The sequence below is a fragment of the Pinus tabuliformis genome, chromosome 3_2 (assembly GCF_031772625.1).
Source record: "Pinus tabuliformis cultivar Carrire ecotype Pingquan chromosome 3_2, CPIR1, whole genome shotgun sequence".
Lineage (NCBI taxonomy): Eukaryota > Viridiplantae > Streptophyta > Pinopsida > Pinales > Pinaceae > Pinus > Pinus tabuliformis.
The window spans coordinates 1065688414-1065705534 of record NC_142302.1 but is presented as its reverse complement, the minus strand read 5'-3'; the positions used below and the strand labels follow the sequence as shown (position 1 = coordinate 1065705534).

General features: G+C 35.2%; 1 pseudogene; it reads right to left on the bottom strand.

Annotated features, from left to right (window-relative positions):
* Nucleotides 1-15822: 15822 nt before the first annotated feature.
* On the bottom strand, nt 15823-16753 carry LOC149184316 (glucan endo-1,3-beta-glucosidase pseudogene; annotated as a pseudogene).
* Between the last annotated feature and the right edge of the window lie 368 nt (nt 16754-17121).

Below are 17121 nucleotides of genomic sequence, written 5' to 3'. Positions count from 1 at the left end.
AACTTGTTCATAACATTATTTCCAAGGATGGAATTAGGATAGATCCCAGAAGAATTGAAGCAACATTAAAAATTAGTCATCCAAGAAACATCAAAGAGCTTCAGTATTTTATAGGTAAAATCAATTTCCTAATGAGATTTATTCCTAACCTCATAGAAATTCTTAGGAACATAACAAACATGCTTAAAAAGGATTCTGAAATCAAGTGGAGTATTGAGGCTAAATGAGCCTTTGACTTAGTTAAACAAGCATTGGCCAAGGCACCAATGTTGATCAACCCAGATTTTACCAAATATTTCATAATCTTGTCTTTTGCTTCTGAACACACTATTGCAGTAGTTTTACTACAAAAAAACAATGAAGGCTTTGCAAAACATATTGCATTCTTTAGTAAGAGATGCATCTTTGAAATACAATATTATGGAAAAGTAGGCCTTTGCATTGGTTAAAGCAATAAAATATTTTAGAGTATATATTTTTCTTTCCCATATTATTGCTTATGTACCTAATGCAATAGTTAAGGAAATTTTGACATAGAATGGACCTAATGGAAAGTGAGTCAAATGGATTGCTCTCATTCTGGAATATGACTTAGAAATCAAGCTCACCAAGTTAATCAAAGGTCAGGGACTAGCTAAATTGATGGCTGAGTGAAATTTCCATGCATCAGACATTAACTTGATTGATACATTAAATAATCAAGAGGAATGAGTGACTTCACAAATTTATGAGGCATTTATGAACTCACCCAGGTATACAGACTTGCTTTATGTTTTATTTAATTTAAATGCTCCTCCTGGTTTGAAAAAGAAGGAAATATTTATGAATTTAAAAGCAATTAAGTTTTCCATTATAGATAATGTTTTGTATTGGAAATATGTTGGGGGTATTTTACTTAAATGCCTGTTAAAGGATGATGTAGATAAAGTTATGCAGGAATTCCATGTAGGTGACTGTGGTGGACATCATTATTGGAAAACTACCGCCAATAAAATCTTTAGAGATGGTTTCTACTGGCGTAACCTTTTCCCTGACATTCACAAACAAGTAACCTCATGTCATAAATGCCATATTTTTTAGGGAAAGAGAAAATTTTTCCCCCACCCTTAAATCCTATCTATGTTGAAAGCCCTTTCTAGCAATGGGGATCACATTTCATTGGTGAAATTCATCCCTCTTCCTTTGCCCAACATAAGTGGATTCTTATAGCCATTGACCACTTTACCAAGTGGATAGAGGCCACCCCTTCTAGAAATGCCATTGATGTTGTCATTATTAGATTCCTTGAGGCTAATATCCTCTCCATATTTGGTTGTCCTAGAAAACTCATCGCTAATAATGTTGCAGCCTTTAAATCTAAAAATATGGTTGAATTTTACCATAAATACCACATTACTCTGGGAAATTCAACAACTTATTACCCTCAGGGTAATGGGGTGATGGGTTGGCTGAATCCTCAAAAAAAGGTTTGGTAAACATCATCAAAAAGATGTTAGAGGACAACAAAAAGTCTTGGCACAACAAGTTGGTCAATGCACTTTGGGATGACAAACTTACTACTAAAAAATCAATTGGAATGTAACCATACCAATTGGTCTATGGGATGGATGTCGGTTTTCCATCCTCCTTAGGAGTTCCAGTCATGAAGATCATTCATGAAGTGCAAGATGAACTAAATGATGTACAAAGAAGGATTAGTCAAACTATATAGTTGCAGTAGTCTAGGGAGGAAGTATACAACAAGACCCAAGTTATTCAAGAAAATGTTAAAAAGATCTTTGACAGAAGAACAAAAGATGATGACTTTAACATTGGGGACCAAGTTTTGAGATGGGATTCAAGGAGAGAAGACAAAGGTAAACATGGAAAGTTTGATAATCTTTGGAACAAGCCATATATTAATTTTGCTTTCAGGGGAAATAATGCATTCTACCTTAAGGACATAGATGGAGCAGAGATACTTGGAGGTCCTGTCAATGGAAAGATGCTAAAACACTACTTTTATTAACCTACATATTTTCCTTTCATCATTGTAAATATCATAGTCTTTATGGTTTTGATTGGGTAACTTATTAACAAAGGTTGAAGCTCGCAGTGAAAGCCTTAAGCCTGGATTGATGAGCTATCAATAGTATCTTAAAGAACAAAGAAATCAGATGAAGACATTATATACATGAAGTAATCAAGGCTACTCATCATATATTATTGATACTTCACTTGGAGAAGTGCCATCCCCAGCTAGAGTCGCTGTTAGGGTCCTATAAATTATAGGATCCCAAGGTGATTGATTATTTAATATTTGTGATTTCATATTGTACATAATTTTAATATTCAAATGATTTCCGAAAATATGAAAAAAGAAAATGAAAAGAGGGTATGTTAAAAAATAAATAAGAAAAAAGGAAATAAGAACCCCACAAAAGAAAAAATAGAAAATAATATTGAAAGTGCTACAAGTATCAATGGCACTACTGATAACTTAGTTATTTTAATTCAGTATCAAATACGGTTGTGTGATTTTTTTTTGAATGCCACAATGACTGAAATCCTGTTTAGGTCATACAATTTAGTCATGACTGAACACATTTAAATTTTTGTTAAATAGGTTACTGAATAAAGGTTTACCAAACAATTTAATATTGGTAAATCAGTAGCTAGGTAGAAATAAAATTGATTCAATAGATTAATCTGATTCAATAGTGAGATAAGTGATAGGATAAGGTAGATTTTCACAAAAGAAAAGTGATTTGGGTCTCCTAGTTTAAAAGCACCGTACAAAGCAAGAAGAGAAAATGTTAGCTTATAAAAAGAATTGAAATGAGAAAGGGTAGGTAGAAGCACTATTGTGGTTAGAGGAAAAGCATGAAAGTTTTATTCTAAGATGAATTTCAAATACATTTCATGTGTAGAGAAAAGGAAAAAGGATTGAAGTTTTACTCTAAAGTCTGATATGTTAATCCCCTATTCCTAAGTTTCAATACCGCAAAGTCACCCATCCACTCACATTTCCATTCATATCCTACCCTACCATACACTCAAATCGTTTCCCTTCTCTGCATTAAATTCTTATCTTCTGACCCCACTGAAATCCTAGTCACATCACCTTAAAATCCTACCACTTCTCCGCTAATCTATGCCCACCTCTCAACATACGATGGCCCACAATACATTTCGCCCCTCCCCTCACCATCCAAACTTTACCATCAAAGGTGGGTCCAAAATGGGTGGTATTAGAATCCGCGCCCACCACAACATGTCGACACCACATGATTTCACACTCCCCTCCACCAAAACCATTAATCTCCCCCCCCTTTCGAAAAGCAGTTTCTCCACCTCCCGATACCACTGCTCTATCTGTTGCACTCCCTCTAGTCACCACATCATCTATCCATTGATCACGCCAATCACATCTGCTCCCCCAAAAATTAATTCGTTAGGCAATTAATTTTCTTAATCATTAATTCAATGGACCCGTGCCTCCATCAACGGGAAAGACAAAATAATATATAATCCCTCTTTTAGCCCATTCACTGGTTACTAATTTTCACATTGCCATTGTCATTGTCCTGTTACAGGTTTCCTAGGGCGAACTCCAACAATTTCACCCGGCTAGGGACATTGTCCTCTCACTCAATTTCAGGTCAGTACCTTGTCTTCATGTCTACAGATTCCAAGTCCTTTTTGCACAATGTAAACTTGTAATCTATATTTCACCATTGTCCTTAGCTTTATCCAATCATGTGTCTGAAAGACAAGGGGCCAGAAGAACCGTTGGGTCCTTTGATCCACCCTCCAATTTATTTTCACCGCATCCTTTTGGTAGACAGAGATTATAAAATTCATGAAACTCTTTGTGAATTTGATCTTTTTGAGATGTATTACTGGCTCGAGGACAAGTTTATATATAAATCTGATGATATTCAACTGTGGTAATCCAATTAGCCCCACAATATCTTTCCTTTTACCCACGACACCCCTGAATTTGTTAAGAAATGTCATGCATGTTATCTGCCTATCCAAAGAGCTATTATTGCCCCCACTAGACAAATTTTGTTCACTCTCACTCCCTAAGCTATAGAGCAAATGATGAGGGCCCCTCAACAGAGAATGCCACCCCTTATTCTTATGAATGACTTGTTGAATTATATCAAAAATTGGACTTTGGTAAGAGAGCCAAAACCCTTGAGATTTTCTTGAATAAAGATGCCCTATTACCCAAGAAGAATCCTCCCTATCCATCCTCTATTTTCCCTGAGAGAGCTAAGAAAATCATCACAATCATCTCCTACCTCCTTGGCTATTACACTAATCAGTGCGTAGATGAGGTAATTATAGGATTTCTTTCCATTTTCTCTGTAGATTCCAAGCCTTCCATCTTGTTTAACTTTGGCCAATTTCTTGCAGATTCTATCCATGAGTAGTTTATCAGATTCCAAACTAAAGAAGTATTCAATATGCTTTTGTGTTAGTTTATATGTTTTTATATTTTCAGGGAGACAACATCAAGCTTGCCTTACAAAAGATGGATGAAGAAGGAAATCAACAATCAGTCATCTTCTAGACTACACTGATAATGAAGGAACAATAGGAATTTTCATACAAACAGTTCATAGAGATGTTTTTACATCCAACACTCACTCTCCTAAGCATCAACACAGAGCCAAGGATCAATGAGGAAATTAAGAAAGTTTTATAGCTATAAGACCAAGTTAAGACAAGGGATTGGTATCTTTATAATAATGACACAAGAGGATATTTGGGTGTGATATAGCCCCTTACAAGCTACAAAAATTCCTCCCAATGAGGATTTTTTCTCTAGAATACATCAGGAAAATGCTCAATATGGATGAAATTCACTTTGTAGCTTCCAAGAAGAAATCTCAATTCAAAATCAAAACTCAAATAAGGCCTTTCATTTACAACAACAGGGCAACAAGGGAAGAAGCAGATAAATCACTGAAAGAGATGCAATTCAGCCTTAGTTTCACTTGGTCGTATGATACACTAGGGGTCATCTCCAAGTTGAGGGTAGAGAAGAAATCTACTAATTATTTTCACGTAGCTAGAATAGAGATTGAAAGATATAAAAAGCAACTAGAATGGACTGAGAATACTCTTCAAGAGGTAGATGAGAAGTTAGTGTCCACTTCAACAGTGTAAACTCCTATCACAAAGGAGAAATCAACAAAGAGGAGCATAGAATAAGAGTCACCTTCAGTGACTGATATTTCTAGTGAAGACTTTAAAACATGTACATAAAGAAGGCTAAGTTACATTCTAAACTAAGCCTATTCAAGGATTCAGAGCAAGAGAAGGTTATCACCACCAAAGAGCCACTTATTTCCGCATTGGTGGGTGATCACACTACACTTTCTCCCACTACCTCGACAACTTCACAAGATAAACAACAGGTTATGCAGACCAGCACATCTACCACAAGCGAGATAGAAAAGCGTATATTTGATATATTCAAAGAGATTTAAGTGAGAAATGAGGCCCTGAAGATCAACACATATAATCTGTTCTAGAAGAAAAATTCCAGCTCTCAAAGTAGACTGCTACTAACCATTGATTTAGAGAAAGGAAAAATGAAAATGGTATTCCTCCAAGCACAGATTTCGCAGCCCAAGGAAGCATCAGACTACAAGAAGACATCATTTGAATTTGAAGTGAAAGACATACATCTCATTGACCAAATGGAGATGTAGAAGAAAACTGGACAATTGATTTCATCTACTCTCACTAAAACTGCTATGAGTTTGTCTAAAATTGTAGGTTACATTAGCCAATGTCCAATCACAATTAAAGATGGAGAAGGTCTTTGCACTTGCCAAAGACACAAGGATCAAAGCTTCAAAGGACTTGGTGATAAAAGTAGGTTATGATCCTGCAAATATCAATGTTGTAGAAGAGCTTGTAAGGAAAAATAATACAAACATAGTAGCACTAAGGAAGCAGTTGAAAGTACCACCCATAGAAGATACTCTGGCTAAGGACATTGAAGAAACAAAGTCACAGAAAGCAAACATGATGAAGCTCATCATGGAGCAAAGTGCACAGTTGAAGCAAATGGAGACAAAGATGAGAAATATATCAAATAAAAGGAGAAAACTGCGAAAATGGTTGTTGTCTCTTTGGAACACTGCCTATCACAATCATTCCTACAACTACATCTTCTACAACAAGAACAAGGGCTGCTACAGATTAGTTAGGAAATGCAGTGTAGAACATGCCTCTCCAAACTGAATAAATCAAAACATTGTAGGCTCAAGTAAATCTTCTACAAGATCATAATACAAATATTGAGACTTTCCATGCAGTAGAGCTACAAAGAGGTCAAAACTAGGTAGAAATATGGATTAAATTAGCAATTGAGACCTCTATTGGCCACACATTGGCCCAAGTCAAAGAAATTATATGGAACAACATCATTGAGGAAATGGATGAAATTTAACCTTATATCCAAATTATATTTGAGCAGAAAGAGTTGATGGGGACAGCTAGGTAGGCCATTTCCACTCTCAATAATGAATTGGGTGAAATGCCTACCACGGACAACCACATCATCAAATTTCTCAACACTAAAAAAATATTTGAATTCAATGATTTTGGAATAGATGAAAGAACACAAACAATCTTAGAAGTAAAGAAAGTTATGACAAAAAATAAATTGGTTGTGCAATTGACAGATAAATTCACACTTTGGAGGTAGTAGTTAATAGGTTTTTCACCAGAATATAAGCATTAAATAAGAAAGTCCTACCTTCTTTATTTGTGATCAATGATAAGATGATGATCAGGGAAGACTATATGAAGAAGTTGAAAGACATTGCAAAGGATACGGCCAAGTCTTCCCACATCAAAGGTGCTATGAGAGGGATATATTTTTGTGAAGCTATCAACAACCTGAGTTTCATCTAGCATGAGATAAAACACATTTTGTAGTAAAACCGACATTCTCTCAGTATACTGAGGTAGATGAGATCTACTGCAAAGTAACAAAAAATTCCATTCGAGATGACAAGCGGTGGGAGAAACTATGTGAATTCTAGGATTAAAGAAAGGGTCAGCTTCACCAGCGTGACACACAAATAGTGGCCTCTCAACAACTCTTCTCCACCAAAGCAATGCCAGATGTCCAAATCACTTCGCCAATTCACGTCCTTTGGTCGCACTATTTAATTTTTGTTAGTTTGAAGTTAATAATATAATGCCATGTCAGTGACCCATTAATTGTAATCTTTTTTGAAAATTATGTTTAAATACTTCATTCAGTTGAAGTATTGAGGTTTTATTCCTAATCATTGTAACCTTTTTTATCAAATTCTTTGATTTTTCCATGCTATTGGAGCATCATTAATAAAAAGACTCTTCACATGATACTTGTGTTGCAATATGTTGGTGATGTTTTTCTTAGTGTAATTGTGTTTCCATTGTTATTCTCTGTCTGTTTATCATCTGAAATATAATTGTAACACATGAGATGTGAAAAATAACATATGTTATTGAGCACCTTATTTGGGCTATGTTTATAATCTGTATGTTTTCTTGTGAAGTCTAATTTAGAAATTCTTAAATTCTTTTGAATCACTACTGAATCATCTCTTTTCTCCATTCCATAATTCAATTTAAAGATCCAGTAAATGTAACTAGCTTTCCCTGTGATTATTCCTTTAACCTTTTGATGCAGCATCCATCTTAATTTGACTTCATAGCCCAATGGAAAGAAATTAATTTAATCAAATCAACCAACCAACCAATAAAAAAAATTCAAACAAACAACCAACCAATCATAACTAGCCTAAAATCAACTTAAAAACCAAGCTAAATTATAAAGAGAGTTCCCTCTTTGAAGCTAGGAGGGCTAGATCCTAGCTTCAAAGGTGGTTTTGATGTTGTCCAATGTATTTACTCCCACAACCTCAAAAATACAGAACGATAATACACCTCACCATTGTACATGGGAAGTTCAAACTTAATGTCTAATTTGAGTAAGGGAGATTTTTGCTATGGGGTTTTTGAGTTAGTATGAATAGTTTTGGTGGTGGAAGTGGAATATGATTTTGTCTGAGATGATTTGGATGATGAAGATGGTGGAGATGGAGGAGGCTTTCCTCCATTACCCTTTGAATCCTTCTTTTCATCTTTTTCATCTCCTGAGCTTCCCTCTCAATGTGGGGGCTTAGAACTCTCTCCAGCCATTATAGTATTCCTCTCTTCATAGATGACTCTAACCATGTCAATTAAGTCATAGAAATATTTCTTGAATGCTTCCTCTTCTAAAGACTTTCAATCTCTCCTCCTCTAGACATGATGGCTTTGGATTCAAGCTAAGCTTCTCGTACTTCTTGTACCTACTCAATCTTAATTGAAGGTAAAACTTGAGGTACTTCAAGTGCAGCTGGGATTGGAACTTTGGGTGGAGATTGTGGCATTGTGCCTCTCCTTCTTCTGTGCATTACCTCAGGAGTTACAACCAATATTTTCCATTCTCCTCTCTGCAACTTTAATCTTGTAAGCATCACAAATTTGCAACCATTAAAACCTGCTTGCACAAAACTCAAGCAATCAAGAAAACAACCTTGACTCTAATACCAACTTGATCTGTTGTTGAATGTTACTTTTGTTGTTCTAATTTCAACTTCATAATTAAAAACAACTGCTAATCATTTGCTTCATGTGCATAGGTTTCCTTTATGGTGTTTGCAAATGAATAGGTAAATTTATGTCAACTTTTATGTCAAAGTCATGAGAAAAATAGCATGAAAGTAAAGTGTTTAACAACAATAAACAAATGTATAGAAAACCATCAAAATGAACAGTTAGAACAATGTTTTGATGAAGGAGTTCACCCTCTTGGGCTATATCTTCTTGGTCTAGCTTCCATGGCTCTGGCCTCTCTATTATCTCAAAATGAAAAAATTGTTGTTTACAATGCTCTATTACTCTTGAAACGTGCTTCAATGTGTGCAAAGCATCAAAATCAGCTAGGAATGCCTTTTCTTGATCCCAATTTGGTCGAATTTTGCAAAAGTTAGGGAAAGATTAATTTATCCTAGGAATTCTCCACTAAAGCTGGAGGAACTTCAGTTAACTCCACTAAATTAGGAGTTACCACCAAATTTGTGGGCTCCACCCAATATGACACCAAACTAACTGCGCATTAATTAAGGATAAACTTGTGTTTAATTAGGTGTAAAACTTGATTAGCGCATTAAGTGCATAGTTAGGCCAATCATTAGCTTGGCGGTCTTCGCAATAGTGGAAACATGGTGGCATACATTCCAATGGTTATGAGTTAACCCAACCTCTGATTTTGTGGTAACGATCACATGGGAGGGGGCTAGACTGCTGGGTTGGCTCCCTCCTCCCCCGAACCGCCAAGTCATAACATAACAAATATAATATGTGACCATTGAATGTTAAGTCACAATGTGGTCGTATAATGATAAGGTGTGGGAAATTCATGAGCAAGGTTGAGGGTTCAAGCCTGTCGACATGTCCATAAAAATTCTACACTGTGCGTCGATATACCAAACCTTTGGGGAGGGACAAGTGGCAGCCTCCAAGCTTGCCACATGTCCCCTCCTCATTGGTCCATCCTCCAACCAATGAAAACGAGGCAAAACATAAAACCATTAACCAACCACAACGCGTCACTTGGTGAGTCCTTACTGGACATGAACCATCACTTTTTCCTTCCCAATCACCTACCATGTCAGTAGTACAGATTGTTAATTGTTCAGTGACAAAACCTTTTTTTTGCAAAAATTCCTCTATTTAGCAAAGTAGATAGAACACAATATCTTCCTCATAGGAACACGATTTTGAGTTAAACAAGTTGCATTGGGATCATATCACTAAGACAAATACGTTTGTTTAGGTTTTGAGAAATTTTGAGCTCTTTTATTTTTGAGCTAAATACTGATCACTTGATTAGGCCACTAGGAGGAGAAGGGGCTAAATTATTTTCAAGTGCATTTGTTATTTAGACAAGCATAGTAATAGAGATGGATAGGGAGGGATCACACAAAGAGTATTTGTGCATTGTAGGAGCCCATGGGCCATAGACCTTAATTATTTCGACTCACATCCATATTCTATTTAGAGAGAGAGTGCAGAGAGGCCTCACTTCCACTTGGGTTTCCTTTTGAAAGGGTTTCCTAGGTTACATATTGTGTCAAACTGTATATTTTGAGTATTTATTTTGTTGTTCTTAATTTTATGTATAATGTTTAATTTGTGTGCATACAAAATAAATAATTACTACAAATCCAGAAATCTAAAGAGAAATAAAACATCATAGTCTACACTTTATATTTTTAAGTATAATTTATTAGATTTGTTGTGAAAAATTGTTTAGGGAAATATCTATAACAATTTATGGATGATATTGTATCATAGTAGTTTATTGGGTATATTATGGAGATTTGCAAGGGATATAGATCATCTAAGGCAATAGTAAAAAAAATCTAGTCATCATTGAGGAATCTATGAATAACCTTTGTGATCCTACAAAGGAGAATTTTTCATGGCTAGAAGCACAAGGTGTAGATATAATTCGTAATGTGAATCTTACCATGTCAGACTTGAAAAAAAATCTTGGGTTATTTAGAGAAGATTGAGGTTCTAATGCAGAGGAATGATCATATGGGAGATTGGGAGATGGGGAAGAAAAAAAGCACAAGTCACAAGAAAGAGCTTGAAAGATATCAACCTAGCTTGAATGTTGCAAACAATTCACAGTCCCTATTCAATATGGAAGAAAAGGTTGATATCATGTTGTACCAAGATTAGATCCATGCTATGAAGGTAAATCATTGGTTGTAGCAATTATATGATTGTTAGAGTGCTCATCATATAGAGAGAGAACATAAGATTTCATTTTTCTGGTTTAAATTAGAGCACCATACACTGACCTGGTGGGAAAGCCACATAGAAACTATCATTTAGTTACTAAGTGGGATGACTTTAAAAGCCTCATAAAGTCATAATTTTACCCTATTGGGTATGTAGAGTACTAGTGGATCTAGTAGCACTACTTCAAGTAAAAGTAGGGAAAAGTGTACAAGAGTACACTAAAATTGTTAGAAACATGGAAATAATGATAAGTATCTACCCATAAAACCCATATTTTCTCCTCAAGGTACATTTGGGGGTTTTCCATAGCTAGATGCAAAAGCAAGTAATGTTTGTCAAGCCTAGATTGATGGGTGAGACTTTTGTAGATACACAATACATAGAGAACATAAGCCTAAAGAAAGTTAAATCAATTAAATCGAAGTAGAAGGATAAAAAGGAAACTTCTAAGGAGAGTCGAAGAAGTGGAAAAGGATAAAAGATAAAAAACGATATCCACAACACACCAGTGCAAAGATCTCCAAAACCACTATAACCACTACAACTAGATGTGGTTCCCCTTGATGTATGTGGAGTGGTGTTTGGAAGTCCCTATATGTACAAGTGAGATGAAATATTCATGTTGAGAGCCAACCAATATCATCTCGTCAAGGATGGAAAAGCATTCACCATTAATGCGCACAAAGACAAGTCAATAATTTTGCTAGTAAGTGCTAAATAAGCCAAGAAAATGATAAATTCTAGCAAGAAGTATGTTTTACTATTTTTAAGATAAAATCAATCTTTATAAAAGTCAGTGAAAGGAAAGGCCAGCTAGTAAGTGCTAAATAAGCCAAGAAAATGATCAATTATGGCAAGAAGTATATTTTACTATTTTTAAGATAAAATCAATCTTTAGAAGAGTCAGCAAAAGGAAAGGCATCCCTAGAGGGTTTTACTAAGAAACAAAAGAAAAAACTAAAAGAGTTGTTACAGGCATATATTATTGTGTTCCAAGAGCCTAAAGGGCTATTGCCTAAGATGGAAGTGGAGCACGATATCTAGCCATTGACAGACTCACCATTACCAAACATTGAGTTATATAGGTAGTCTATTAAATGAGCAAGTGAGGTGAAGCAGTCACTGGAACGATATTTCATTCAATCGAGTACATCACCATGTGGGTCACCCATTATCATAGTGCTAAAAAAGGATAAGACTTAGCGGATGTGTATATATTAAGGTGTTGAAAAAGATCATGCTCAAGAATGGGTATCCCCTTCCCAGGATAGATGATAAGTTGGATCAATTGTAACAAGTGAAATACTTGACCAAGTTGGACTTAAAGTCTAGATATCACCAAGTTCAAGCCAAAGAAGAAGATACCTAGAAAACCACCTTCAAAATTAAGCACAGTTTGTATGAGTGGTTAGAAATACCATTTGATGTATGCGGTGAAACAACTATGTTTATGAGGTTAATAAATGATATATTGCATCTTTTTATAGATTCATTTGTTATTGTCTATTTGGATGATACATTGTTATACAATGTTATGTGGGAGGAGTACATCTAACATTTTACACAGGTGTTAAAGACATTAAGGAATCACTAGCTCCTAAAAAATCTCAAGAAGTGTGAGTTTGCACAACATTCTTTGGTGTATTTGGGCTATGTGATAGGAGTAGGATACATGAAGATAGATTCTACAAATATGGAGGTTATCATGAAATGGCGTGTGCCTACTAATGGTTTCGATGTTAGGATTTTTGTTGGGGAAGCATAATACTTGGGAAAATCCATATACTTGTTTTCAGTGGTAGCAACACCACTCCATGCCATTATAATAAGTGGAAAGAATTTTTAGTGGGGAAAGGGTACCCACTCATCCCTAGGGAAGAACGTACATGTTGTGGGATGTTTACTAAGAACTGTGAAGGGGCATGACCACCTATTTATGGAAGTTGACATGTACAACAGGATGTGTCTTCTAATGCCTTGTAAAATGACCATCGGTGGGGAAGAAGCAACAAATGTATTCTTTGGATAGGTTTGGGTGTACGTTTTGATATCAAGGAGATTCACTTTAAATAGGGACATGATATTTCTTAATGAATTTTAGAATACATTCTGGGATATCATAAACACAAAGTTGAAGAGGTCTACAACATTCTATCCAAGTATTTACTGGAAGATAGAAGTAGTTAACATGAATTTGGTTGAAATTTGGATGGTTATAATCATAACTATTTGAAGACCTAGGATGAAAATATGATATACATATAAAGGACTATTATAACAAAGCAGTTCAAACTTCTATTGGTGAACCTCATTTGAAACGTTTTTTGGATATTTTCTAGCTTCCCCTTTCGATATTACATATGGGTAGTAAGGGAGGATCTTATAAGCAATTACTCGAGGGTTGAAAAATGTGTAGAAATATATTAGGAAATTCATATAAAGGTAGAAGGGACAATGAAGAAGTCACACAAAAAATACATGGCCAAACTTGATCAACACATAATAGAGAAGTATTTTAAGGTGGAACACAGAATATGGTTACAATTGAAAATGGGACACTACAAAGTGCTTGTAAGAAAATCAAGGCTTTGTGTTATGGTTAGTTTGAGATACCGAAAAAGGTGGGAGATAAAACCTATAGATCCAGTCTACCTTCATACATGTGCATTTATTCAATTGTGAATGTAGAGAATCTGAAACTCTATGAGAATTCCATGCTAGATCGAGAATATGAACATGTCCTACCTTTTGTAGAGGATTGGGCACCAAATACTCGGGCATAGTTGATAGAGCAAACAATTTTGCAAAAGATGTCTAGAACTAGAAGATAGTGGCAGCGTGACTGTTGGTATATTGGTTGAGATGACAACTTCCAACCAAGGCTAAATGGTACACTTGAGAGAGGGTGGAGGAAACATTTTCTCACCTTATTCAGTAGAATCTTTTGGAGACAAAAACTCTTCGAAAATGGTGAGGTGCGACAGGGATTCGATCATTATATTTTTTTCATCCATCTTTATGGTTTTAGAGTGGAAAAGGTGGAGGAATGAGCTCAGAGGACCAGTTTTACCAGTGGGGCCCAGTTTGGAAAAGTGGGGTATGAAACCTTTTGGGAGCATTTTGAGGAATCAAACAACGTTTTTTGTGATAGAAATTTTCCTCCCTAGTGCATCATTTTTTTTCCCATTCTACACATAGATACCTTTCCAATGGTGCAATAATTTCCTCAATTATTATCCATATGCAAAATTTATGCCACTTAAAAGTTTGTCTTCAGCTTGCCACTATAGTTCGAGAGGATGCAACATCATCCCCCATTACTCATAGAAAAGGGGCTAGAAACATGATCATGATGAGTAAGACTCTAGAAGAGTCAATATTGTAATTTTTGTTAAGAGTTTTGTTAGTCAAACCTAAACACTAGTACGATATAGGGTTTTGTTATAACCGAGTCGCTAGAAGGAAAAGGGGTTCGATTTTTTTTTTTTTTTAGTGCATTTGTTCAATAGTTGAGCAAAGTAGTTGAGAGGGATAGGGAGAGAGCCCACAGAGAGGATTTATTCACATTAGTATCCCATAGACAACAAACCTTATTATTTCTACTCATAGACATTTTTTACTAAGAGAAAGAGAGAATGGAGTCCTCACCTTCTAACTGGGTTTTCTCCGAAAGGGGTTCCCTAAATTATATCTTTTGTCAAATCATCACTTGTGAGTTTTATTTCATTGTTCTCTATTTTATGCATAATTTTTAATTTGCATGCATATATAATAAACAATAATCTGCAAATCTAGAAATCTAAAGAGATAAACCCTCATAGTTTAGATGCCAAATTTTCAAATATAATTTATCATATATGTTGTGACAAAGTCTCCACTAGAATAACCATGATAGTTTATGGATTAGTTACCGATATTGTAGAGAATTATGTGAGTTGTAAGGATTATTAAAACACTTTAAATGACGGTTGCAATGTAATTACCAAAAAGTAATGAAATTAATAATTAAATTATAATAAATTTTATTATTTTTAAGAAAATCCAAAAATTTATATATATATATAAGCACTTAAAATTTGTATAATAAGCCAACTAAACATCTATTTTGAATTTAGAGACAATCTATTTTCTTTGTTAAAAGTGACATTAACATCTTAATCATAATTAGGAAGTGACAAAAAAACATTGGGGCTAATAGAAGGAAAGTGGTTGTTGGTACTAGGCTAGTCATTAGTATAATCTCACTTAGAGAGCAATAGTTACATTGTTTGAGAGCATCAATATATCAACAATACATGAGCTGAGAAAAAAATGAACCCACTTAAAGAGGATAATAATTATTCCACCTAACCATTGAGGCTAAACTCAATTAATATGGATATATGCATACATATGAAGTTCATATTGAAATATATTAATTAACTTGAATATTCAAACTATTTATTTAAATCATATATCAAAATACTTATTAGAATATAAATTAATTTATCTCATTAAAACTGATATAAAATTATGCTACTTAGCATAGATATATAGATTTTTTTATGGCTTTGAGAGTAAAAGTTAATTATTTTTACCATATAACAAGCAATAAACTAACTAAATAAGTATATTCATTTATGTTTTAGCCATAATTATTGTTTTGTAATTTAAAATATTCTTATCTTTTCTGTTTTGTTTTGTAATTCATTCCAAACTTTAAAATTACTTGTTTGGAAGGCCGCCTTTACTGCGTCTATTATGCATGTGTATATTCTTTAGAAATTCAAGGTGTGGTCCTTCCATAATAAAAAAGATAGGTAACTCTGTGATGGCTTCGGCACTTTGCATTCACATTTTATTAAGATGGAGGGAGGATGTTTATTTATGTAGCATCCTCCATAGATTTATATCATAGCATTTTGCATACAAATAATAAAGGATTTTTTTCTTCGACTTGGTATTTGGGGAATTGAGTTACGCTCAATTTGGAGAAAAGTTGATAGAGTATGTAGGACTTTGATCAGGGTTGAAGAGCCCGAAGTGACGCTCTATCTCGTCCCGAGTTTTTTTGTCTTCGTTGAAAAGAGCGAAGATATAGGTCTCGATGTTCGTACCCAACCTCTTGGGTGTCCCTGCATTTGATAAAACATGTTGGATGAGATTATTGTTATAAGCCTGAGCATTCTCAGTTGTGGCCACATCCGCCCTAGCAAAAGGCCATCTGCTTGCAGTAACAATGACCAGGATGTTGGAATATCCCAAGGCTTCCATTGTGAAGAAAACATAATCCACCATCGCATCGAACAAATTGCTGTAGCTATGATCTCCGTCTGTCACCGCCATAGTCGTGGGCTCAAAGAGAGCGTAGTCCAGATGAATGTCGTTGCTCTTGCCGACGTAACTCAAATATGGATACACATTGGCCATGAACGGAGCACCGTTATCTGAAATAAATTTGAGTATGGAGCTCATTGTATCCTTCAGATCATCACTGAATGCTCCCTTTGAAGGCGGGTAACTGTTTCCTATAAAATTGAAGGCATGAGGGGTAGAGACCTTGATGTTCTGCAGATTTGCATTATGTATCATGGTTTGAATGTTGTTCATGTTAGGAATAAGATACGATACGTATTGCGTGCTAGGAAAAACCTCGTTGCCCCCCGCATATATATTTGATACTGGTGCTGGAATAGTGGACAATATTGTCATTAACCCAACCATTTGCTGAGTCCTGGCTAGAGGAGATGGCCTGCAAATCGCTATTACTGACTCCCACGATTACATTCATCCCAGAATTTGCAAAAGCATTCAGTGCACCACCGTCTATATCAAAAAGCTTCATTTTCCCGATGTTGTGGTCGTTCAGCAAAGTTACCACCTGGTCTGCAGGTGGCAGATTGTCTCCGAGCATTGCGTAGTTCACTCCTATTTTATCACCATTTGCACAATCAATTGAAACATAATCAGTTTAATACAACCCAATCGATTTTGAGCATTGAATAACAATTGCATTTCAAAAAGTAAAAAATATTTGGGTGATGCTAATTTACCAGTGACGATTGAACAATAGAAGATGGCAATAAACCCATGTTGGGAATTTCTAATAATTCCAAACAAAAAATAAACAGAGAATAATGCTCTGTTTTTAACACAGAGAAAACAAAAAAATTTTTCCAGGAGATGGAGTTTTACACGCACAAAAAACTTCTATTCATTAATAAAACTGTCTATTACAAAATTTGCTCACAGAAGTTGCAAATAAAAAACAAACATCAGAGC